Source organism: Pogona vitticeps, chromosome 4 (genome assembly GCF_051106095.1).
Source record: "Pogona vitticeps strain Pit_001003342236 chromosome 4, PviZW2.1, whole genome shotgun sequence".
Lineage (NCBI taxonomy): Eukaryota > Metazoa > Chordata > Lepidosauria > Squamata > Agamidae > Pogona > Pogona vitticeps.
The window spans coordinates 162,681,821-162,708,400 of NC_135786.1; the positions used below are offsets into that span (position 1 = coordinate 162,681,821).

General features: G+C 42.5%; 1 protein-coding gene and 1 long non-coding RNA gene across 11 annotated transcripts in view; both read left to right on the top strand.

Moving 5' to 3' along the window:
* The window catches only part of PHACTR1 (phosphatase and actin regulator 1), a 325,437-nt gene that overhangs the window by 132,579 nt on the left and 166,278 nt on the right, over positions 1 to 26,580 (top strand). For 2 of the 10 annotated variants that reach the window (XM_072998622.2, XM_078393448.1), the window contains exon 1: positions 10,304 to 10,563. The exons of 6 other annotated variants lie outside the window; for them this stretch is intronic. The gene's annotated coding sequence lies outside the window, so the exon portion shown is untranslated. Of the gene's footprint in view, positions 1 to 10,303; positions 10,564 to 10,852; positions 11,112 to 26,580 lie in introns of those variants that run through there. 2 more of the 10 variants (XM_078393449.1, XM_078393447.1) reach the window with 2 other exon arrangements.
* On the top strand, positions 5,373 to 5,656 carry LOC144589224 (uncharacterized). The gene is made up of 2 exons (XR_013545208.1): positions 5,373 to 5,488; positions 5,523 to 5,656. It is a non-coding gene; the product is annotated as an uncharacterized LOC144589224 (long non-coding RNA).

Sequence of the window (26,580 nt, forward strand, 5' to 3'; positions counted from 1 at the left end):
GCATGTTGTGAGTAAAAATTAGGCAGAGCTTGGCAAAGCTAGTCTGTTGGACTACATCTCCCAGAATCCCTCAGGCAGGATGACCACTGAACCTGGTGGCTGTGGGCTTCTCGGAGCAGCAGTTTAAAAAAAGTGGCTTTTCCAAGCTCCTGAAAGAGGAGTGTATTGGGGGATATTTTAATTCTCAAAGGAATCTTTTGAGCATGTTCAGTTGTCAACAACACCCACTGCATTCCTTCACCCCCTTCCTGTTCTATCCCCTCCCATAAAACCCTGATGATTTAGATGTTTATTGAACCCTATACAGTATGGGGACAGGGCATGCCTAGATGCAATGATGATCCTCTTTTAGGGAACATTTGGAGGGCTGCCAGAGGGTGGTCCTCCTTTAGTGGGTATCCACCATTTGAAGGGCTGTCTAGTGCACGTCTGATATGAAGAGCAGCCATGGGGAAGGTCATCAAGAAGCTTGAAGTTGCCTGTCCATAGTTAGCAACCCGACATAGTTAGCAGCAACAGCTGGTCACTGTCACCCCCTTGTGAATGAGATACCTTACAATTCTATTTAAATTGTAATATTTCTAGTTTTCCATCTGTACCTATATAATTTTAGGCAAACAAGAGCCCATTTTTGCCCTCCTTTTTTATGATGTGTAAGTAGCCACTGTAGCAAGCACTGTGCCGACCGTATGTAAGAAACAAATACTTTATTGGTTAAGAGCAGAAACTACCACTACAATACGACCGACAACATACATTCTTTCTACATTTCTTTCTGGGGGGTTGGCAGAGATGATAATACCTTATGTAAGACAACATAATATTTATATGTATGTTTTAAAAACTGGAATATGATATTTGCCCATCTAGTCCTATGTTCTGTACTCGAACTGGGAGGTAACTTTCTAGGGATCATAGCAGAGGTGTTTTCCATCATCTGCTACTTGGTCTCGTTTTAAACCAGAGATGGCAGCAATTGGTTTAAAGATGTCTGCATGGAAACAAATGCTCTAAGCACTTTGCTGTGGTCTGTTACCAAAGTTCTTTGTTTTTATGACAAACTGGTGTTTGTTATTGCATCAAATTGCCCTTATTTTATTTTTACAGTATTTTATTTTTTGCTTCATCTGGCATTACATGGGATACTAGTGAGACAGTGCTAAAATACATGATTTAAAAAGTATAATCCAAGGGGGGGGGGTTGCATGTGGAGGACGTTGGTAGATATATTTCTCCTCTAATGGAATTTGGAACAGACTGTACTATAGTTTATAGAATCTGGGATGTGTTGTAAGGCTCATTGAGTTATTCATTCGGATGCTTAAAAGAAATCCGTATTTTCACACATTGAAACATGCATTAACACAGTTGGTTGTTTACATATTTTCTAGGACACTGTTCAGCCAAAACCTTTTTGTGTCTGTGGTTTGAGCGGGAGGCAGCTGGAGGTGGAGAAGGACTGCTTCCATAGTCATGATAGATGCTATAGACAGAAAGAAACACAAGCTGCTTTTTAATTTCATGTGTTTTAACAAAGGATGAACCAAATGTTATCTTATGCAACCATGACTGTACATACATTTGGTTTCTTGGGAACGTGCATCATACATTTGGCAGTGGTTTTGTAGATGCACTATTGTATAACAACATTTTATATTTGACTTTGTTCCTAGGAGCACTAACTTTGAAAGAAGCATATACTGTAAATATATTTTATTTTTATTTTTTTTTAAGTATAATGGTATATACATGTATGTATGTACGTACGTATGTATGGATTAAATCCGGTCTTAATTGTATTTAGAGTAGACCTGTTGAAATAAATTATAGTGATTAGTAACAACTAAATAATGAGATTGGATTGGAACTTGCTGGATAACTCAGTGGTTTAGGTCAGTGGTCCCCAACCTTGGGCCTCCAGATGTTCTTGGACTTCAACTCCCAGAAATCCTGGCCAGCATAGGTGGTGGTGAAGGCTTCTGGGAGTTGTAGTCCAAGAACATCAGGAGGCCCAAGGTTGGGGACCACTGGTTTAGGTGACTATGGAACTAGAGGTTGGGGGTTCAATTACCCACTGTTCCTCCTGTAAATAGAACCAGCTTGCCTGGCCTCGGGCAAGCTGCGCAGTCCCAGAGCATCCCCAGAAGAAGAGGGTAGTTAACCATTTCTGAGTATTCTTTACTGGAACACCCTGAAAAGGGTCACCATAACTCAGAATTATGACTGCATATGATAATATTATTGAGTGATTTTATTTGATTTATATACTGCCCCATTAGTGTGATGCACTATTCTGGGTGGTTTACAACAATAAATAAAACGTATGGTAATAAACAATGAATAAACAATAACATTATTTATTTATTTATTTCCCCACCTTTCTCGTTAAAAGGAGCCAAGGTGGTCCATAGAGTACATAATTAAAATATTTAACAAGATAAAAACAAATGATTCCCAAAGCAAATTACAGTGGGGTCTTGACTTGAGAACTTAATCTGTATTGGAAGGCAGTTCTCAAGTCAAAAAGTTCTCAGGTCAAATCTGCATTTCCCATAGGAATGCATTGAAAACCATTTGATCCGTATCTGCTCTTTTCCGTCCATAGAAACTAATGGGAAGCTGCTATTCTGCCTTCGACCACTAGAGGGGGATATTTTGTTTCTTTTTTTTCTTAGGTCAAGAAAGGTTCAGGGAAGGCAGGGAAAATACAGTCCAGGCAGTACAGTACCAGGCAGTCCGAAGACTGTCTCCCAATCCACTCTCTAAACGCTGGGAGGAGTGAGGAAGCAGACAGGCACCCTTTTCACTGGCCAACCGTTAACTGAAAGTTCAAATTTTGCACTTTCCCTGCCTCCCACGTGGTTTTTTTTCAGTTCTTAACTCAAATCTAAGTATGTAAGTCAAGTCAATATTTTCCTATGAGAGTGGTTCTTAAGTCAAAATGTTCTTAACTCGAGCCGTTCTTAAGTCAAGACACCACTGTATCTACATGATAGCCGCACAAGAGGCATAAAATCAAGCAAGGTCAATGTGGAAGGCTTCTCTGAAAAGCAGCATTATAAGTTGCCTTCTAAAAACAACAGGGAGGAGGCCAGGCATAGCTCCAATGGGAACTGGTGCCACAAAGCCGGTGCCACTGCAGAGAAGGCCTGACCTTTTGTGGATGACCTCTGGGCCTCCTTCAGGATAGCTACCTAGAGGAGCATAACCTGGGAGGATCAGGTGGGTTGGGCCAATGACATTAGAGAGAGACACTCCAACATTATTATTAGTTTTTAGTGAGTCTGCTGCACCTAGGACTAGCACCGCCACTTTGGGTTCTTTTTAAGGAGAAAGGTGGGATAAAAATATTTTAAATAAATAATAAATAAAACACTGAATATTGCATGTGTGTCTGTGTGGAGAGGGACTCCATTCTGGTAAACTATGTTAATTCTAAAGTTGAAATTTCAGGCTGTATCTAATTCAGCATTTCCCTTCAGGTTTGTAATCCATCCTATCATTAAGGCCTTGAAGTCTTTTGGATGATTTAAATTAGATGTTTAGCTTACCAGAGGCATAAGGGAAGATACAAAAGTTCAGAGGCAGATGACATATTTTGCATTTCAATGGTCCCTCAGTAGGAGTCCAGTATTTCTCATTCAATAAGCCAGGTCTGGCTTATGACATTTTACAGCCTGGAGAAAAAACAAGACAATGTTCATTTTGTGTACAGAAACTGTATAAATTTACACTTTACTCTTTCCTCAACACTGATGCATCCTTCACAGTACTCAAAGGCAATGAGCTCCAAAATGCCCTACCATTAATGGCTTGGCTCTTGCAAACTCAAGGTCGTAGTCTCATTATTGAGTCAATCCATTTTTTTAAGTCTTCCTCTTTTTCTATAACTTCAACTTTTTCAAGCATCATTGCCTTTTCTAGTGAGTCTTGTCATGATGGGCCCAAAGTACAACAGCAGTTTCATTATTTTTGCTTCCAGAGTTCACGCTTGAAATATTTATCTCCCCACCCATCTCCAAGAATCTGAGGCTACAAGCAATAAAAGAAATAAAAGAAGATTTTGAACAATTTAATTTTCCCATTGTTTTATACAAGTGTGGGTTTAGATTTCAACAAGTCTCCCAAGGCAGAGAATTGGAACCTTATGCCTCTGTATGTGCTGTTGTTGCTCCAGCTTGGTAAATGGATGGCAGCATTTTTTAATTTTTTTATTCGAAATATTCTCCTTAAGAGGGCCCGTGGTAACTTACAATTTTAAAACAAACAACATTAAAGGCTAAAAGAAACAATATGTTATTACAACCTAATATGGGTGGGCACTTCAGATGGGGTATAATTTTGAAGATATTTGAGGGGCTGTTTTCCACTGCTATGCAGTCTACAGCATATGCAGTCTATAGCAGATCAACAGGATTATGTCCCCATTAGTGTTGTTAACTGGAAGCACATTACTGACTGACAAAGAAGCAAAACGAGCAGGGCTTGCCTGGGCAGACAAAGTGGGGGGGAAACATGCAAAGGAAGATACTATGGTCAGTGAAAGTGGGGATAACTTTTATTGTTAGCAGTTTCATTATTCTGTATGTACCTTATCTGCTTCATTGCTTTTGGTGATTACAGTACAGTATTATGATCTTTGATCAGGAGACAGTTAACAGCTAGTAAAAGCCAGAGATGTGCCAGTGTTAACCCTCGTACAATGAGTACACTATAAGGCACAGGATGGAGAGGAGGTGTTCCACAACCAGACCTAAGTAGCTATATATTTGTAACATACTATACAATATGCATAAAATAACAGTATTTTGCTTTAAAGAAAAACATGCCTTTCTTTTAGTTTCTGAACATAAAAATACAGCAATTAGAACACTGGAAACATTAAGATTTTGGGAGTTTAAACAATAAACTGGGGTGCTACTTTTGTCCTTTCATTTGGGGTTTGAAATGAGTGGCTCCTAGCAATACCCCATTGTTGATGTTCTGTGCTTACCTACAACCTGGATAACAGTTGATTTTCCATAGTTCAGAAATATTGCAGTTAAGGATGTATGAATGTCGTCCAATCTGACTTGTATCGAAATACAGTATATGCTGTACAAATTGAGACCAACCTTGCCCAAGTGGATGTGGAGGTCGCCTGAGTTGATTTGTTCCTGAGTTTCTGAAAGTATTTGTAGGTACTGTATTCATATGTTTCTAGGTCAGGAGAAAAAATAATGAATATATGGAAAATAAAGGCCTGTAACCTAGGTTTGGAGGGGAGGCACTTTGCAACACCATCCACTTTGGGAATGTGGTGGACCATCATTTTATAGACATGCCGTAGCTCAGGGGTGTCAAACTCAAATTCATCGGGGGCTGCATCAGCAGTTTAGTCCCCATCAAAGGGCCGGTTGTATCTGTACTGATGGCCTTGCAAGGACCCCATCCGACTTGGTGGGAAAAGGAAGGAAGAGAAAGTGTGTGTGTGTGTGTGTGTGTGTGTGTGTGTGTGTGTGTGTGTGTGTGTGTGTGTGAAGGAAGAGAAAGTGCCTGTGTGTGTGTGTGTGTGTGTGTGTGTGTGTGTGTGTGTGTGTGTGAGAAAGAGAGATACAGGAAGAGAATGTGTGTGTGTGTGTGTCTGTGTGTGTGTGTGTGTGTGTGTGTTTCTGTGTGTGAGAGAGATACAGGAAGGAAGAGAACGTGTGTGTGTGTGTGTGTGTGTGTGTGTGTGTGTGTGTGTGTGTGTGTGTGTGTGTGTGTGTGTGAAGGAAGAGAAAGTGCCGGGTTCTGTGTGTGTGAGAGAGAAAGAGAGAGAGAGAGACAGAGAGAGTTACAGGAAGGAAGAGAATGCGTATGTGTGTGTGAAGGGAAAGTGCGGGGTCTGTGTGTGTGTGTGTGTGTGTGTGTGTGTGTGTGTGTGTGTGTGTGTGTGTGTGAGAGAGAGAGAGAGAGAGAGAGAGAGAGAGAGTTATTTAGTATATGCAACTCTGCTTGGATCTCGCAAAAAACACGCATTCTTCGGTCCTTTCAAATCCTCAGGCATTCCAATCGAGCAAGAGAGAGAACGGAACGTCAGGGAAGGGAAGGGAAGGGAAGCGAGCAACCAGCCAGCCCTCCCTCCCTTCTCTCCGCGGCTGGGTCGAACAGCCGCCTCCGACGTTACCCAACCGGGCCGGCGCATCGCTCCACGTTCCCTCTTCTCTCCCTCTCCTCAGGGCCGCGCTGGCCGCTGCCTCCCGCGTCCCCCCAGCATCTCCTCCCTCCGCCTCGGAGCCCGGCCAGGAACTCCCACCGCTCCCCTCCCCTTCCCTTCCCCTCGGGGTGACAGAGGCGGCGCGGAGCCCCCTCCTCGCATGGCCTTGGGAACGGCTCTCGCCTCAGGCCGAGAGCGAGCGAGGAACAGGCACGGGAGGGAGGGAGGGAGGGAGGGGGAGCGGGGGGCGGAGGGAGAGGAAAGGAGTGACAGCGCCACAGCCAATCGGAAGGAGGACGTAGACTTGTTAATTTGAGCCATTTTTTCAATGAATTTACTCCGTGCAGGCACGGAGTAAATTCATTGGAAAAAAAAGGGGGGAGGCTGCAAGGCTGGCGGCGGCTCCGCGGGCCATCAGTCGAGGTCTGGGGGGCCGGATTTGGCCCGCGGGCCTTGCTTTTGACACCTGTGCCGTAGCTCCTAGCAGCTAGTTAGCTTGCTTCCTCACCCCCACACCCCAGCCATGTTCAGAGAAAATATGCTCTAGGGCTCTGAGATTTGAGTTTTCAAGAGAGGAAGCTGTTCTGCTTTGGTACTTTCTTCTTTTGCTACAATAAGTGATTCCAAGCCAGTATTTTAAACTTTCAATACACTGAGGTGAACTACAGTGATTTGTAAAGATACTCTAACCAAGCCAAGCACGACTGTGGGCATCTTGAACCACCCTGCATCTGGTCTGGTAACATATATCTTTGCCTCAGCGTTTTTTTTCCAAAACTAAGTCAAATGCCTCACAGCAGTATTACTATTCGTGCATCCCATTGTTTTCTGTGTATGCCAGTGTGCAGGTAGAGAAGAAAGAGATTCAGTATACTTGGGCAGTCTATTTGAGCAGCTATTGTAAAACCACCCACCCATACATGCCAACATGCCAATGATCTTTGGTACAAGAGAAAATGCAGATATTAAAAACAAGCTTTAAAACACTGAAGAAATTAATGAGATGTACTCTAACACTTAAGGTGGGGAGAAGAAGAAAACAAAGTCCTGATTCTAACCTATAAAGCCTAAATGGCTTGAGCCCAAGCTATCTCAAAAACAACATCTCCAGTTATGAGCCTGCTCGTGTATTAAGATCAACAGGAGAGGCTTTTCTCTTGGTCCCACCTCCCTCACAGGTGCGCTTGGTGGAGACATGGAAGGGGGCCTTCTCTGTTGCTGCTCCCAGACTTTGAAACTCCCTCCCACAGGAGGCCAGACTGTCTCCATCTTTGCTTTCCTTCCGCAAGCAGGCAAAGACCTTTCTCTTCAGGCAAGCTTCCCCTTATAGTACAATCTGCTCAGTCAGAAGTAAGTGTTATTAATTTCAGTCGGACATAATACAGTACAGTATAAATATTATGTGTATAGCAGAAACAGGGAATGCATGACTGTTACAGATCCAGGATAGGAGATTACTCTCTCTCATGATGGAGCCAGTTTTCACAACAAGTCTTCCTATAATCAAGGGGCTGTCAAATTGCAGTTGTCCAGACGTTTGTCTACAACTCCCACCAGCCCTAGCCAGCACAGCCAATTGAATTATGCTGGGAGTTGCAGTCCAGTAGCAGCTAGAGAGCCACACTTTGCTCACCCTGGCATAGGAACTGTCGGGACACTCCGCACTCCTTGAGGAATTTTTGAATTCCATTGTCAGGGACTTCCCCCTTTAGTCCAGTTTTGGGGGGGGCATGAGAGCCCTTAATTATGAGACCAAACATTGTTATTATCTACTTACTGTGTTTTGGGTGTTAGGAATTCTAGTTTAGATAAGTGTGGATTTATGGAACTGTGGCCACCTTGATTTGCATTACGAAAGAGGTTATGAATTGTCAGTAGTGCTCTATTGCATGTGTATTTGATGGCTGGCTAAAGCTGACAGTTTTTTAAATTGTGCCAGGCTTTCTTTTCCACTGTGCAGATTACAAAGGTCAGCAATGTATTCCTACATCTCAGTGGTTTATAGGTGAGCCCTTGATGGAGCACAGTGTTCTCAAAAGTCATCAATTAGATGCCATTAAGCCAATTGAATAGAGAAATCCATTAGTCTGATCAAAATGGATAAAATGACACTAATTAATAAAAGAAGTATAATACAAATAAAATAGTGCTGACAGTTATCTAACAGCTTTAAATGTGCCTGAGCTTCAAAAATCAGTCAGCTGAAATAGAGTGCTGCAGAATCAAATCAAAATGTACTGGATATATTGTGAGGGTGTTTTTTGTTTTTGTTTGCTTGACATTTTTGAAGGTTTGTGAAAATTGAATCCCTAGGATCACCAATATTGCCCATTCTTGATCTGTCACGGAGAGCGCTTCTGCTTCCAAAGTAATCATTATTGCACTGATCTCACACCACTGGGCATGAAGGTGACAGTAAAAAAAGAAGAAAAAAGACAAGTTCTGAGGCTTTGACCAGCGTTGAATAGTTCTGGGATTTAAATCACTCAGTGTTCAGCAATGAAGGTTAATAAATGGCCTTGAACAAATAATTTTCTTATGAGTAAACCTACCTCACACAGTTTGAGGCTGAAATAAAGAAAAAGAGTTATATGGCCTCAAGTGCAGTAGGAGAGTGGGTACAAAATGTAGTACATGACAAGGGATTGAGCGGTACACATTTTTAACTCATCAATATCTTTTGGGTGACTCCATGGATGAGTTTTGTGTGAAGTACTTTATGTGCAGCCAGAACAGAACTGGCCTAAAGGTCAGACTACATTTATGCAGAATTTATAGCTTGGGAAATGCTCTCAGAATTCCCTTGACAGGACAGTGCTGCTAGTGGAGGTTTTGGGAGTTGTACTCTCAGTTATTTTCTGGCAGAAACTCAAATGTGCACAGCACAGCCTTGGAGACAAACACAAGAAGTCTTTAGTGGCAGAGTACATGTCTTGCAGGCAAAGTTGAGGGATGTTGGCAAAATGAAAGGGGGAAAGTGGGGGGGGAGAGAAAGGCAAAGGGCAAAGTTTTGTGTGGCACAACATTCTGTAATCCATACAACAGATTTTTTTTGGCGGGGATTTTCATGGATCAAGATCCACTTCTTCAAGACACCTTTAGGGTGTAAATAAAAATTGCAAGAGCATTCTGTGTCCATGACTTTTTTTTTTTAAAATTTCAACAAAGGTTCTTGCATTGGAAAGTGGGAGTTTTGCTCGGCTGTGCAAAACTACCATGGCTCAATTGCATAGACTTTTCAGGATTAGAAGCACCAACAGATGGCTTGCCTTCATCTTTCTCAACCATCAGCTGGTCTTTCTGTGCCTGTTCTGTATACAGTATGTGCTTTGCTTCTGAAAGAAAAGACAGTATTTGTCTTCAACAGAGGTATTTTACCTAAATTCTGGAGACCTGAACATCATGAACATCAAAGGGGAAAAAAAAACCCACTAACTTTCCTTGTGTTTTATGTTGTAGGCAAGACATTTTGTGAAGGCTTGAAAAGGCTCATCAAGGTATCTCCTGTGGAGATCGCCTGGATCAACGACTACGAATTTAGCAACTATTCTTTCCGCCCCTTCTCTAGCTGCAATTTAAAACAACCAAAAACCCAGCAGCTGCCAGTCAGTGGAGGTGTGACGGCCTCACGCTGCTTCCTGTCCTCCGAAAACCAACAGCGACCCAATTTAGCCTTCTGGTAGACTTCACTGTCTGTATTTGAGGCTTGTCCGTCGTGGGGGGGGGGGGGGGCTGAACGTCGGAGAGCCTTTCCCAAGCAGACGGGCGGGAAAAACGCGGCGCGTTTTCGAAAGCCAGCAACTGCCTTCATTAGAGCAGTGTGTTGGAGTTATTTATGTATTTTTTTTTCATTCGGGTTCCTTCTCCTTGCGGTTTCCAGTTCGGACAGACATGTACCCACAAACAAACAACCAAAAAAAAACACACACACACACACACACACACACACACCCTCCTCCCCTCACAACCCACTTGGCGCGGCTCGAATTATATAATTGCGTCGCCCGGGTGTCACGTGGCCAACGAAGCAATTCCCCACAGAAAGAGACGAAACAGCGTATTAAAAAGCCGAGCAAATAGGTACATTTGAAACAACCGCCTCCCGAACCCGAAAGTAGCCGGCCTGTGCCGGATGCAAAGCAGCTGAAGGAGCGGCGAGCTGGTAGCAGAACCGCCGCCGCCGCCACCCGGCGGTTCGATTCCTCTAGTGCAGCGCCTTGGAGTTGGGCAGGAGAAAGTGAGAGGGTTGGACCTGTGGGTTGTTTTTTCCTTCCCGAGCACGCTCGGCTTCTGAAACGGGTCGCCTCTCAGCTGGTCCGAAATGAATGGCTCCTTGGAGAGCTTAGCCAGGAGGAGCTAAGGTTCTTTTGGCCCTGGCGGAGGAGGTAGGCGCAACCAAGCTCGTTCCTTCCAGCTTTCGCCCTTGCCGTGGATCCATACTTTGAGGAGCAGGGGTGGCTTTTAAAAAGAAAGAGGGGGGGGATGGAAAGGGAAGAAGGGGGGGAGAGGCAGGGTCCTTCGGTGAAAGTACAGTACTCTGTTTTAATATTGATAGCTAAGAAAGGAGAGGCAGAAATTGAACGCCGAGCCCTATCATCTTTGAGACGGGTCTCGGCGTGCGCGATGCTGAAAAGATTTTTAGGAGCTGGTGATGGATGGGTTTCCCTCACCCGCCCTCTTCTCTCTGTGTGTCTTGACTTATTCAGTGAAGAAGAGGAATAACTCGGGTTTTTCTGCCTCATTGGCTCCCCATCAGACGAATTCAAAAGAGAAGGGGGCCTCCAGCACTGAGGGGGTGTTGTGCTTGGAGGGAGCGAGAGGAAGAGGGAGCTTTTCCGAGCGAGGCTGTTGCTCAATTTCGGAAGCGACAAGCTGTTGGCGAGCGAGCGAGCGAGAGAAATGTGAAAGGAGCTTTCTGGTCTCTCCAGTCGAGGTAGGGCGTCGCAATCAAAAAGCATACATTTCACTTGGGGAGCGCTTGAATTTTCTCTCTCTCCCTCCCCCCGCCCCAGACCTAAGGTAGTATTCCTTTTTTTGGTTTGAGCTTGCAGTCTTCCTGTGTCATTGCTTCTGTCAGACATGGTTGTCTCCTGGGCTTGCTCCAAATCCAGCATGTGTGAATGCCCGCAGATCAGTGACTGCACTGATAATTGGAGAGGCTGCTGGGATTTGCAGACAAAAGGAGCTGCTTTTGAATTCCAACTGAGGTTGAGCCGTGTGGTAATTGAGGGACTGTAACTTTCGTGACTCTACGGATAACTTTAGGGAGTTACTTTGAAGATGCATTTTTTTAAAAAAGGCTTCAAGAGGGCACCATCCTGTTCATCGCTATCTCTGCTACCATCATGGGTGGCAGAAATAGAGAAGGAAAAGAATTTGATGCTCTGTTACTATTGGATGCTCTTGCTGGTGATGAAAAGGCTTTGCTGTACGACAGTTAACTTTGTAAGGGAATTACTAAGGAGAGACATGACTTTGGGTCTACCCATGTGTGTCCTGCAATGGACAGGGGAGACTTGCATGCAGATTCCCAGTCTACCATGAAGCTTACTGTGTAATCCTAGCCAGAACTTTTTCTCACCGTAGCCTGCTTCACTGGGTTGTTGTGAAAATGGAATAGGGAGACAGTACATAGTATTCTAACAAAAGGTGAGATAAAGGGTATAATAAATACTATAGGAAAAACTAGATACGATTAATAATCATCTACAGGTCATGCAGTCATGGTGGGAGAGTCCCTGCCAGCACCAGAAGGAGAAAGAGGGAAGATGAGAAAATGCTTTTTCCAGCATTAATATGTGAGGGAGTTTGTTTCTATTTCAGATTTTACTCTTTTTATGCGGGAAGAGTATGGTGGTAATCATCAGCACTTTGCCAGTTCTTGCCACCTAAAATGGGTTCAAGGAACCAGTACTCAGTGTAGCAGTTTGTGAATCAGGGTTTGCTGCTTCAGCATGAAGTACGTACTGTATGTGCTCGGATGCCGAGTGCACAGTGTGCCTGGCAGGGGGCTCATAGGATGCTGCCACCATGACTCAGCAGCCATGCAACTGAAGAGGATAGAAGTGGTAGCACTACCATGTCCCATAATATGCCCCTGCTGCTGCCAAGACTGCAGTTCATCTGTACTCCTTGAATTTGGTCTTATTCCAAGAAGTGGGCATTCTGATAGGCCTAACTGAGAAACTGAGGCACAGAATGGATTGGTGAAGCTCTTGAATTATAGGGGAGAGGTAGGAGGGGAGCATTAAGAAAATCCACAAACCCTACTTTCTGCCTCTACCTAATTTTAACAGAAATATTTCCTCTCCCCCCCCCCCCCCCGTTTACTCAGATGAAGACAGCAGGTAAAGGAAACCCCTGTGATTTGTGTATTCATCTTATTTTTTCAAGTCACCATCATTTTACCCATGGAAGTGGAGTAATGTGTTCCCCAGTGACAAAACAGTCCTAGATATATATGAAGAATAGCCAGCTATTTGTGCCTTAGATGTATGTTGTTATCATAATTTAGGAATAATTTTCACAAATATATCAGAGTTGGCAGCATTTTGCAATGACTCTACGATGATATTGATTTTTCCCCAACTTATTAATAGCATGAGCCATGCAGAAAGATTTTTAAAATGGTGAACAATCATGTTATGCCTATGGACTTCTTGCTTTATTTCTTATTCCAATACTTGCCCTATTGTATCCCAGTGAAGCCCTGAAAATCTGCAAGTTATTAACATTTTTTAAAAAGTTGAAATTCTGTTTAACAAGAGCCTATATTGTCTTTCCTCTAAATCTAACACTTGGTTATATATCCTGCAGAAAGCAGTGCTAATGGCGAAGTGCCTGATATAATGAGAGACAGGGGTTTATGCATGTAATTGGGTAGCCTGGACTTCCTGTCAAGGGGCAGCTGTTGCTTATACTTGCACAATTGCTGTAGTAAAGTGTTTTTTCACAGTATGAATTGGTCTACTGGAATTACAGCTGTATGTGAAGAAGGGAGACAAACCTCTATTACCATTGTCTACCTTGGTTGTGGGAAGAAGGTAGCCCTTGTATTGCAAGGGTGTGTGTCAGGAACAGTAGTCACTTAGGGCCTCACTAGACAAGGTGCTGATTCTGGATTAATATGTGATATGAATGGGAGTGTACATGTTTTGCAGGCAGAAGGCCTTCAGTTCAGTCTCTGAAATCTCTGGGGAAATATTGGCCTGAGATTTCAGAGACCTGCCGCCAGACAGTGTAGATAATACTGAACTAAGTGAATCAAGGATCAGATTCAATATACTGTATGGTGACTTTGTTTGTGCAGAGTTTGACCTATGCCAGGATAGGTGGTTATAGGTCTCCAGTTGGCCATTGGGCTGCCAGGTCAGCAGCATCTGATTCCCTGAAACCCCAGGGCCAAATCCGAGAGTGGAAGGGTTCTTCATGATGTCAAAGGGTAGCCATTTTTTGTCATAGTTTTGAGTCTTTCTGATGTCACAGAGATAGAGCAAGCAAGGAGTGGGAGGAGACAGAAGTAGTTTTAGGCCACCTGATTGTGGAGAAGGAATAGTGTGGGGTCTGAGCAAATACGAACAGAATCTTAGTAGAACTAGGTACTATAGCAGCTCATTTAGAAAAGCCATCCCCCCTCCCCACTTCAGACAGGCATGAGACAAAATTGCTACTCTTCCCCTTAGGGTACTCATCCCATGTGGCCTTACCTACAGACACATATTGTGTGTAAAGATTTTCAAATCACTTTTTTTGCTGCTTTTGGAGTGCCCACCACCAGCCCACTAGAAGCTTTTTCCCCCTCAGGCCCTCGTCTGAGGCTGCCAGACTTTCTGCGTCAAGAAGGCACAGGAGTCATAACGCTGGTGCTATATTCCCAGCCTTGCTCCAGATGTTATGTTGGCCCAAGAGCACGCACCCACTGACTCTGTCCCCAGTCCTCTCTAGTCCTGGCTTTCTGGTGCACCAAGATTGCGCAGTTGAAGCACACATCTGAAAACCTGACTGCTGTGCCTGTGAGACCTGGTGGCAACTAAGAATAGATAGAGGTGGATGTGGTGGGGACAACTTGTGACCCTCTGAACCTGCAACTCCATTGCTTCCTGAAATTAACTGTTCTAGAGAATGCTGATAGAATTTGCAGTCCAACAACAGCTGGAGCATCACCTCTGCTTTGCAGCCACCTTACTTCAGAAAAACCAAACATTTTCTTCTTGTATCACATACTCTGAGGTTTGTCCCCTTGCCTGGAGAGCTGGGAAACATAGCAGCGCTATGAGACTTCAGCCAGTACTCTGAGACCGAGCAACCACAGTGCTGAAAAACTGAACTGCCCCATGACTTTCTCCATGACTTCTTTCCAGTCATTTGTTGCCCCATAGCACCAGCTATTATTTCCTGGGGGTGTGGGGTGGGGTCCATTTCATCAGTGGTTGCGTGTGCGGTTTCTTTGTAAAGTCGCTAGGTGATTTTTAAGTAGCTTGAGCCTTCTCTTAAGAAAAAGCCTTGATTTCTGCAGTAGATGATGTAATTCCTTTAATACTTATACAACAACTTGTCAAATGCCAATCTGTATTCTGCTTCTCACACACATACCACAGAGGCAAAGCAGACATTAATTCATCTTCCGTTGCTTTTGCTTTATCCACTTTCCTATTGCTTTCTTCACGTTTTCCAAGTCAACGCCAGTGTGAACACTTTTATATTTGTAGAAGTGTCACAGAGGTTGCATAAACGTCTGCTGTCTCATCCAGGGTAAGAAGCATCAAGGGAGTCACTGTAGGGGAAGACGGAAGAGGATGACTCTTGTTTCATACAAACCATGCACATGATAAATTTGTGCCAATTAAAAGCATGAATAAAGTTGTGGGCTTTTGATTGAGGGGAGGGGAAAGACAGCACAAGGTGCTGTCAATGTCTTGGATGACACTTATGTAAACCTAAAGGATTACTGTATGTGGTTTGCATTACAAAATATTTAAGGAGTAGTTTTACCAGTTTTACTCCACCATGTCCATGTGGGAATTTGAACCCAGGTCCCTTCTGAGTTCTAGTCCATCCTTCTGTCCACAACTACATCACACTGGGTACCTCTGATACTTGTTAACCTTTCCCCAACTCCCTTGCCTGCCAAGACAGCCTTCCACTTAAAAGATTGTTATGGTGAGGAACATCCATAGTTTCCCTCAGGGCTGCCCTACCTGTTCCAAAATTCCTACACAGATAACTTACTGTGGTGAATGATTGGTGCCAGAATGAGGGCAAGCATTCAAGGACACAATCTGAAGATGTCATGATACATGGCTGTATCCAAAGTCCTTTTAAGAGCTGTGTAGCCATCTGCTTCTTGAGTATAAATAATATACTGTAATAGGAGAAGTCAGTCTCTCTCAGAGCCAAGGGGGTGACAGCTCCACAGTTGTGTGGAGTTGCTGTCTCTTGGTGTAGGCCATTGCCCTCCTTATACCAGGTTGGTGAAGGAAAAATACAAGGGAGAGGAATGATGTGGAGTGATGACTTCACTCCTGACTGTTAGTATTACTGTGGTAGGAAATAGCGGTATATAATGTATTCTGCTTGTCTGGTTCCTCTATGTTTATATTACTGCGGGGGGGGGGGGCAACAAAGGTGCAGAAATAGCTGTAGGTGTACAATTTCGTTATTAAACAAAGTCTAGCAACAATGCATACAGCAGGTGATAAAAAGTGAGCTTCTTCATGTTCGCTCCAGGCTTGGAGTTTTATGACCATTAAATTTCTGTTTGCATTTCAGTTTTGAATAAGTGCAGGCCAAACTTAACGGTTTCCTATCAACACACTGCTTCATGCCAACATGAAAGAAGGTGAATATGGATTGCCTCAAAGTGTCAATGCTGAAACATTGAAGGCATTGAAAGATTGCTTTCTTTTATATGTAAACCTGTGGGAGATAGAGCTATAGGAGACATTTGCAGAACCGCTTGTGAAGCAGAACCGCTGGACTTCTCATCAAGACTGTCATTTCAAAGGATTTGGTGGTCATCAAAAACACTTCTTGACCTGGATGTATTAGTTTTGTAGCTTGTACTGTATCATCATTTTGTATTTCTGAGAAGCTATAGTAAGGTAAAGGTTCCCCTTGACAATTTTTGTCCAGTCGTGTTCGACTCTAGGGGGCGGTGCTCATCCCCGTTTCCAAGCCATAGAGCCAGCATTTTGTCCGAAGACAATCTTACATGGTCACATGGCCAGTGCGATTTAGACACGGAACACTGTTACCTTCCCACCGAAGTGGTCCCTATTTATCTACTTGCATTTGCATGCTTTCGAACCTCTAGGTTGGCGGGAGCTGGGACAAGCGATGGGCGCTCACTCCGTCGTGTGGATTCGATCTTATGACTGCTGGTTTTCTGACCCTGCAGCACAGGCTTCTGCGGTTTAGGCTCCAGCGCCACCACGTCCCTATAGTAATTAATGGCAATTATCTATTTGCTTATAACAGATTCCCAGGCAAACTGCCTTTAAAAATCGGATTGCTACAAAGCTGGAATGAAAACTGGTGCTGCCACTGTACTATTAACAACACCAAGATTGTATGGGGGATTAACATGTAATCCTAGTTTTCCATCATTTAATGAACACAACGCGGTGCAATGCAATGAAACTTTGTGTGGGCTGCATCCCACTCTCTGATGGTGTAGTGGTTAGTTTAGGATCAGCACTCTGCAATGTGGGTTGAAGTCTCCACTGAGCCATAAAGATATCTTGGTAATCATGGGCTTGTCACATTCTCTCAGTGTGATCTACCTTACAGAGCGGCTGTGAGGATAACATAGGGAGGAGATGCATGTGCACCATCCTGAATTCCTTGGATGATAAGTGGGCTACAAATAGAATTAAATAATAACAATCTGTGTGTCTGATAGTGTGTGACTGCTGTAACTGCCATTTGGAGATTTCACACAATGCTGTGTGGTTTCATCTTTTCTCCTTTCTGATGCTCAAGATAGGGCTAAAGAGATGCCCATCTTAAAATACTGACAAGGAGCAATCTCTTTCCCTCCTTCCTCTAGGCATGTGGTAGAGCAAATTGATTTCTTCAACACAGTGCCAAATTAAGATCCCCCCAATGCTATTCCATATTACTCTGTTTCTATCTGGTATTTTTTGTACAACATCAAAATAAAGAATCTGGATTATACTTGCAAATGACGGGGGGGGGATCAAATAGCAGAAAAATGTTAACCTGTACCTCCTCAAACTCAGTCTCATTGACTTTAACAATTTGAATCAGTCACCTTCAAAAGGATTCCAGTATGGGAATGGCACACACAATTTATAGGGGAAGGAAGAAGGAATCGTTATTTTCCTTCTCCCCTTTTGCAAGGGTGCAGCATTACAGCTGTGCTTGGTATCACTAGGGAGTGAAGTATTTTTCTCCAGAGCTGCTATGTGAGACAGCATATATTTCCAGGAAGAATTGGTCCCAGGAAGAATTGGGAGATAAAATATTGCAGTGCAGAATGCTGTCTGTACTGGTTTCCAGTCACCCTGTTTCACTCCATTCTGGGCTTTTTTCTTTCCTTCTTCCCTACAATACTAAAAATAGTCCATTGAGGAATGAGTGGCTTCAGTAGCTATGGGGCACATGGAGTCCTGGTTGGATTATTTGTGGTTGTCCATTCCCACCCCAATTATTTATTTTTACTTTTGCAATGCAGCAGAGTCTGCTGATACTTTCCTCTAATATAGAAATAATACTGTCTTGACCACGTAATTAGCAGGACTGCCTCCACCCCACAGAGGACTTGTAAGACGGAGAATTTTGTGTTTGCAGAAGTCTTGTTGTACAGTGAGCAAACTTGGAAGTTGATAAAGCCAAATTGCTGATGTAATGTCCTTAATATCACTCTGTCATTCTGGCTAGATTTGCAGCTGATTCAAAGCTCCCTTCCTGCACTCACCATTTCTCAGTTCTTTCCATAAGGCAGAAGGACTGTTATTTAAAGCTGTCACTCCCCGTGCTCTTGGCCTGCTGTTGATTTGTACATTCTTAAATATGTTCAGAATCGGTATCACACAACTGTCAGAATGAAAACTCAATTCGAATGAATTGGCCTTGTATTCGAGAAGGCTTTCACGGCCAAGATCTAATGGTTGTTGTGGGTTTTTCGGGCTCTTTGGCCATGTTCTGAAGGTTGTTCTTCTGACGAACAACCTTCAGAACACGGCCAAAGAGCCTGAAAAACCCACAACAACAATTAGCCTTTTTTAAAAAAACACGTTTGTCAGTAGGTGTTTTGTATATTCGTTTGCTTTCCCACTGAAGACAGCTTGATGTCAGAACTAAAGGTGTGTTAGTGTGTTAATATCTACAAACCTAGTTTGCCTCAAGTGATATTGCAAACCCATTTTGTAAGTTTCTAATTTTTTTATGACAGCAATAAAAACCAGGAGGCCTCTCTCTTTGGCCTCTTACAGGTATGAAGAAATCTGGGAGGCAGGGTTTTCTTTCTGTTCCTCAATAAGAAAACAATTCAGCAAATGTCTGCAAAGGCAGTAGGATGGTCCACAAGTGCTTCAAACCTTTTTTGGGGGGAAAAACATGAATTAAATTTAAATTAGTTGCCAAGTTTAAATTTAATTCATGTTTTTTAAACTTGGCAACTAATTATGGGAGCCATACTTTTTTAAAAACTTCCAAATAACATACAAAGGTGAGTTCTGGATTGAGCTTGCTTTACGTGAGTAGGGGGAAATTCAAAATTTCCTTCAGCTGATTTCTCTGATCCTTAATTTGTCTCCCTTGAAGACGGGAATTGAGGTGGTCAACATTTTTGCTAACAATGGAGAAATGAAGGCTTCCCAGTATAATATTTGATTTTCAGTGTGATGTAATGGATAGAGTGATGGACTAAGACTCTGGAGAAGAGGGTTCAAATTCCTGTTCAGCCATGGGAACTCACTGGGGGAGTGGAACCGGTAAAACCACTCCTTAAATATTTCACTTACCTTGAAAGTCCTGTCAGGGTCTCTGTAAGTCAGTTTCAACAACCAAGTACAATATTTAATATGGAGTGTGTGCATGCATTCTGTGTACACTTGAAAGTAAGTTGCTTTTAATTTGGGATACTTTCTCTTTGTGTTTGTTCCTTTGTTTTGTTTAGGAGTTGTTTGTTTTTCTTTACTTTGTTGGTTTGCCTACTGTGATTACAGTTGTATCCTATCCTTAATCTAGAGAGTTCAAAGAAATATATGTAGATATTGTCTCCCATTTTACCTTACAGAATCCTCTGAGATTAAGCCATGACACGTTTGTAGAGAACTAGATTGGTCCCAGAAGTTGGACAGCCCCAAAACTTAACAGGAAGGCCAGATGGAAATCCAAACTCTGCCCCTCCTTTAATGTTACCCAGGCCCATCCCCTTCCATACATCATTTCCCCTTTCTCCGTACAGGGATGGTTTGCCCACTCTATTTGCATTCTGCTGGAGGAATGTTAGTAGAACAGTTTGGGGAATACTGTTATGCTTCAATGTCTGATTGAAGATAACAGTGGGATTCTGCCCCTTGCAGCTTGCCTTCCTGGAAGCAAGCAACACAGACATGTGAGAAAAATTTCACCAACAAAGCAGGTGTGACTTCAGAGAGCAATTTCTTGTAGGCCTAATCTGGACAACTTGTAGGCACAATTTTTCATTCATGTACGTTAAGAGAGAAGGTAAAGGTAAAGGTTCCCCTTGACAATTTTTGTCCAGTCGTGTTCGACTCTAGGGGGCGATGCTCATCCCCGTTTCCAAGCCATAGAGCCAGCGTTTGTCCGAAGACAATTTTCCGTGGTCACATGGCCAGTTCGACTTAGACACGGAACACTGTTACCTTCCCACCGAAGTGGTCCCTATTTATCTACTTGCATTTGCATGCTTTCGAACCGCTAGGTTGGCGGGAGCTGGGACAAGCGACAGGAGCTCACTCTGTTGCATGGATTCGATCTTACGACTGCTGGTCTTCTGATCCTGCAGCACAGGCTTCAGCACAGCACCACCACGTCCCTAAGAGAGAAGGGCTAGGCTAAACACCTCCCCAGTGAACTGAACATAGTCTTGAATCTAAGTCTCCAGTAGTCCCAATTCAACACTGACCAGTATATGTTATTCTCATTGTCACTAATTTTGCACTGACTATTTTATTTCTAAAAGCTTAATAGTACAGTATAAATCTACAATGTGAAATTCATTCAGGGTGATGCTTCTAAGATAGCCTTCAGCTTCCCCTCAGCCCCCAAAAAAGATTTCTAGCTGTTGGCCTGCCTAAGACTCTGGTATTCAGAATGTATAAATAGTTTATGCTGTGAAAATTGTAATCTCTAAATGTATTCAAAAAGACATGCAGAATTAAGAATTGTAAATAGGACCTGCAACAAAATGTTGCTCCATGGAATATCCTGGGTTCCAACATACCGTTCTCCAGGATACTGTAGTTTGCTCCAAGTCTAGTTTTTTTTATCTATTCCTTCCCTCAGGAGACTCAAAATTTTATATTATATGTAGTTTATTGTTAGAAAAGGGAATTCCTTAAGTTCTAGGACTGTCTGATTGTTGGAACAGGAGCTTTTCAAACTTCTCGTAGTTTGCAAATTAACCTTTTATGTTTTGTGATGGATCATCAGGAGATGAACACAGATTTCATTTTTAAATATGATTACTCCATTATAAAGGTCTGCCTGGATTGTATCTCTGGAACCCTAACAAATTTCAGCTTGTAATCACAGGCTCTCTGCAACTTACAATTTGTCCCTCAGCACTCTGTGGTGACTGAGTGTGCTTAGCCCTCATTGAGCTTATTGCTGCTTTCCAGGGAGGGTACATCTGCAAACCTTGTGTGGGTTCCTCCAAGTCTGCTAATATGTGCCATTTGTGTCAGGATGGTACCATGTGGGTTCATAAGAATTGGCACTCAGCAAATAAATTAGCTATTAGCATATAAGCATATGTTCTGTCGAAATAGTTAGGGATTGGTCCGCCAAACATTATTTTTGCTGCTTAGACCCAAAGTATTTTGAAAATTCTTAATCTGAGTTAGTTAGGCTGCATACAGACTATGTTGTGGCAGTGCTTAGATTCTCCTTATTTAATTACTTTGACCAACATTCATTTGGTTGAAGGAGGAGAGAAAGAGAATATAGTGGGGCTGAAAGAGGGAATTAATCACAATCCGTTGACATCCATTAGAACACAAGTTCTTTTGAAATCCCTATTCAATTACATGTTCTATAAAGGGTAACTTTCAGTCTGACAAAACCCCAGAGGTTAGATGCAATGAGGCATGCAGGGGAGGGAAGGAGAATGAGAAGACCACAAGTTGGTCCGTAAGCCTGTGCAACACAATATTATTAGCTCACACATGATAATACTTTTCTTTGAGTGCTTTTTAAGAGCTTATTTATAATGTCCCAGTTTTACCCTGGTATCCAAAGGGCACTTGCCTTTTCTTTCTGGTATGCATTGTGTGGGTGTCCCTTCTGACTTAAAATACACAGGCAGAGTTGCTACCCTCTGCTGTGCTGACAACAGCAGTCGACTTTGCAGTTGTCAAATCCTTTGAGAAATACAGGTGACTAATTACAGCTAATGTTGGAGAACAGAGCTGTGGGTCTGGATAAGTAGAAATTTGGACTTGTAGGGAACTTGGCCCTGGTGTCTCTTCTGAGAATCGCTGCCTCCTCTCTCAACATGGGTTTCAGTAGAATTCAGCAGATGTTTGGTTTAAAATGTGGAAAATTCAGATTCAAAGTTACTGCTCTGCCATACAGGATCACAGAACGTCCTTGAGTTGTTCCTTTGCCTGAAGGATAGTGTTGTCATTGGTGCAAGCCACACAGCCAGACAATGCATGCCTCCAGGTGTGGATCATAAACCAGTGGCAGGACACTGGAAAATTACAGAATTGCCCTGAGTGAACCAAATATCCATAGTAATGAAAATGAAGCCCTTTTAAACTGGCTACGGATATCCTGGACAGCTGTGCTGTTGTGTGCAAACCAAATTCATTCTCAGAAGGTGTAATGATACAGCTGCATTGCAAAGATTAAATGCATTGCATTTGTATCTCATTTGTACAAGGAGCACAAAATTGTATTGTTATTATTATTTCCAGGGTAAAGGGAAATGAATCAGGATAACAGGGAATATATCATGCCATTCCTTATCACATATTATCTGTACTTACACATATCATTACATTAAGAACTTTTGTATCTGTTAGTTGCCTATATACTTCCAACTAGAATTATTTAAGTATTTTGTATTAAGGTTATCGCATTTGGGTTTCGCGTTACAGTTATATATAGGGTCCCATTTTTCAGTTGCTTTTTGGATTGAGTTGTCTTCTAAAGCTTCCATCTCCACCACTTCCATAATCTTTTCCATACATTCTTCATGGTTTGGTATTTCAGTTTTCTTCAATTTCCATGTGTACAGTATTCTGGCTGTGGATATTATATATATTACCAAATGGCTCTCCTATCCAAAGTCTGTGGCAACATATTTAATAAAAATAATTCTGATTTAAATGGAATATTACGTATTAAAATTTTCTGCAAACATCCAGTAGTTTTTTGCTGTTCTACATATTCACCACATATGATATAAAGTTCCCTCTTGTAATTTACATTTCCAACATACCATATTTTTCTGTCTATAAGACGCTACTTTTTCCTAAAATCATTACCCTAAAAATTGAGGAGCATTTTTTACACAGAAGTAAGCTGAGAAGAGAACAAAATGGCACATATCTTGCCTCTGTAAACAGGCTCCCCTTCAACCAGGAGACTTAGCTTCTTTCAATCAGGATCTTTATGGAACTGATGTCAGCTGACCCCGAACAAACCAATTGGAACACACCTCCGTGGAGGTGGAGCCTGTAGGCTCAAGATTCAACAGAGACAAAATGTCCGATGTTCTGAGCTCAGAGGCTGAATCCTCAAAGCTAGGTTTTCTTAATTTTCGGGTTAGAGAATTGGGGGGAGGGTCTTATAAATAAAAAATATGGTACATTTGATTTCATACATTTTTTATAACTTACGTGGTGTCATGTATCATCTGTAGAACATTTTGTAAATGTTTTCTTTAAGACTTACTGATTTTGTAATTTTTATATTAATTTTCAGTATTTTTCCAGTCATCAATTTCAATATTATGCCCTTTATTTTGCACCCATTTGGTCATACAATCTTTTACCACTTCATCTTCCATCTTAATTTCTAATAACACTTCATACATTTTTAAAATCAATTTGCCATCTGTTTCTAATAGTATTTTATCCAGGTGTATTTGCTCTACATAAAAACCCTCCTTTTTATCTATCTATCTATCTATCTATCTATCTATCTATCTATCTATCTATCTATCTATCTATCTATCTATCTATCTATCTATCTATCTATCTATCTATCTATCTATCTATCTATCTATCTATCTATCTTGTTCTAACGCATCTTTTGTTTTTAATTCACAATTTCCTTTTAATAATTCTTTGCATCTGAGCAATATGTTTGCAGAAATAAGGCTGGGTTGTGTACTACAAAAATGCATACCAACCAAGCATCAGGTCATATCTTTCTAGCTTGAGTAGTCTATTAAAGTATTTTTAAGAGTCATCCATTCCTTTATCCAAACTAATGCACAAGCTTTATAGTATGTACTCCAATCTGGAAGGCCAAATCCAGCTAGCACAAAATGGCATTCAGTAGGTTCTCCTAACCTGGAGCAGGGGACTCTGCACTTGATTTAATTTTATTTGGGTGAGTGGAGACTAGAAGCAAGGCAGAAGGGAGAAAATGTGGGAGGCACGTTCAAATGGAACAATGGAGGCATTGGAGAGGTCACCTGTAAGAAATCTGTTCAGACGTTTGGCAAGGGAGGGGGAGAACAAGCAAGGGAGAAAGCTGAAATTGAGCAATGGAAATGGGGGAAAGCCCTGTGAAACCAATCCATTCAGACCTTGAGCAAGTATGATCCATCCCTCCTCAGCACAGCATTCGACATAGAATAAGAAGAGCAAGGAGGAAAGAAACAGGAAGACACAGAAGGTGTCTCTTTTTAACTTGCACCAGAATCTACACAGACAACTAAACCTGCAGTATACACATTCTACAATATTGTCATCTGCCCAGCTGTAAACGGTATGCCCATTTTCAGTTGCTTACAAAGCAAAGGGGTTTTTTTTTGGGGGGGGTTGCTGCTAGAAACAGCTGGAATACTTATCCTATTGGGGTTTTTTTTTTGTGGTCCTAACCAAGTATTGAGATCCACCCTGCCAGCTGCTGATATATGCCACAAGCAAGCCCATGTGAAGTCATAAGGTAGTCATTTTTAGGATATTTTTGTTAACATAGGAGGAAAAACTTACCTTTACTTTCCTAGAAGTCCATTCTGGATAAACAGGACTAACCCTTGAATGTGTACAAGTATGCTGAAGATAAGCATGGAAGTAAGTTCACAGCTGGCCTGCCATAGCAAAAGGAGAACAAAGAACAAGCTATTGTTTTGAAGAAGGGGGTGGAGGAGTGACTTTAAGAAGGACATGATTATGGCAAAGAACAAGATACTTTGGCCTCCTGGTCTGTCTCCTTTCCCCTGGTTACTTTGAATATGTTGTGATTAAAGTTTGCTCTACCTGACATAGAACTTGAATCAGTATGAAAGGACCTTAACTCTTTTCAAACTGGTTATTTTTGGAAGTATTGAAGAGTAATGTGTGAAGGTTCGTTTTCTGGGGCTGTCGGTACCTCCAATAAAGGACAAATCAAACGATTCTGTATTTATTGCAACATCAACATTGTGGGGAGGAGGGTTCAAAAAGGGGTTCAAAGATTCTTGCAACTCCACACTTGGTTTCAAAGGTGTCCATAAACTGTTTATAAACGGATTAGTGTTCTCCAAGTTCCATGGTCCTGTTAACGGTTTCACAGCACCAGGAATGGGGTTCAATTCTTCTTCTTCTTCCAAAGTAATCAGGGGAAGGGTTTCTTCATCCCCGCTCCAGTCCCCCCAAGACAACCCCTCTCCGTTGTCGGCCAGCCAGGGCCCGGGAAACCCCCCAGCTTCTGTAACTCGGCAATATGCCATGCCTTCTTCCTCTCTAGTTCGCGGGCCACAGCCTCTCGCTCCTCTCTCAGCTTTCGGCGCCACTCTTTGGTCTCTGTCTCTCCCCAATAAGAGGGGCGAGGCTTGAGACCTAGCTGCCTTCTCTTTTCAGCCTCCTCGTGGGGGACCCGCACCTGTTCCCACTTGTGGGTCCATGGATCCTCCATCCAGATCCATTCCCAACCGCCCCGTATTTCCTCCCTCTTCCCCCTTATATCTCCTACCGCCGCTTCAATCTCCTCCCCCCTCCTTCCCGCCAAAGTTCCCCCAGGTCCCGGGGTAAGGTTTAACTCCTTCAGGGCTGACACCAAGTCACTGGTATCTACCCCTTCATTCCTCGTAGAGGGTTCCGAGATTTCTTTACCCCAATCAGGGGTCTCCACTCCCTTCTCTTCCCGACACGGTGGGGTAGGAGGTGGGGATGTTTGAGTGTGTTGGGCCCTCGATGGGAGCGACGGCACTCCTACCAAGGCCTCCATCTTGGGGGCCTCACATAATGCTGCTGGATATAATAATATTTTAATGTTGTGTGGCCTGAAATTAATATGCGAAATAAATAAACATTGTAGGGAAATACACTGATTCATAAGCTAAGGTTTTTTTTCCCCCTAAAGCCCCCTTAGTCCTACACTATTGTCCCACATTTCTTCAAAATCACTTATAATTTAAACATTTGAATGTCCTGATGCTTATGTCTTTACAACTTTTGTCATTGGATTCTTCACGAAAGATGCCGTAGAGGCCAAATTTTATAATCCCACCAGAATTACAATGCAGTTTACTACCATTGGGTCTAGCAGTGTCTACTCCCAAGTAAACATGTCTTGGAATGTAGTCCTTGTTGGGAAGAATTTGTTACATCTGTGAAGATTCTCAGTCATTCAGGTAAGGTTATCTGGAAGTTGAGTCATGGCAACTGGACTTCTTCCTTGTTGGGTTGAAACATTTCACTGTTCATCCAAGTAGCTTCTTCAGTTTGCCAGAAAAAGGAAATAAGTCCAGTTGCCAGCATTCAATTTCCATATAATTTGTTTCATTGTATCACAAAAGATTGGGATCCTGTTACAGAAAGAAAGACAAGAAAATACCCAGTCCACAAACAATAAAGCAAACAAGCCTAGAGCTAGGACAGATGATTTTCCTGGGCTACAAATCCCCCACATGGACTATAGGTGCATCTTTTTCAAGGCAGAAAACCGTTTCCAGTATTTCAGGGTCTGCTGTAAAAATATCATTTAGTTCTCTTGTCTATTAATGTATGATGTCAAAGAACTGACTGAAG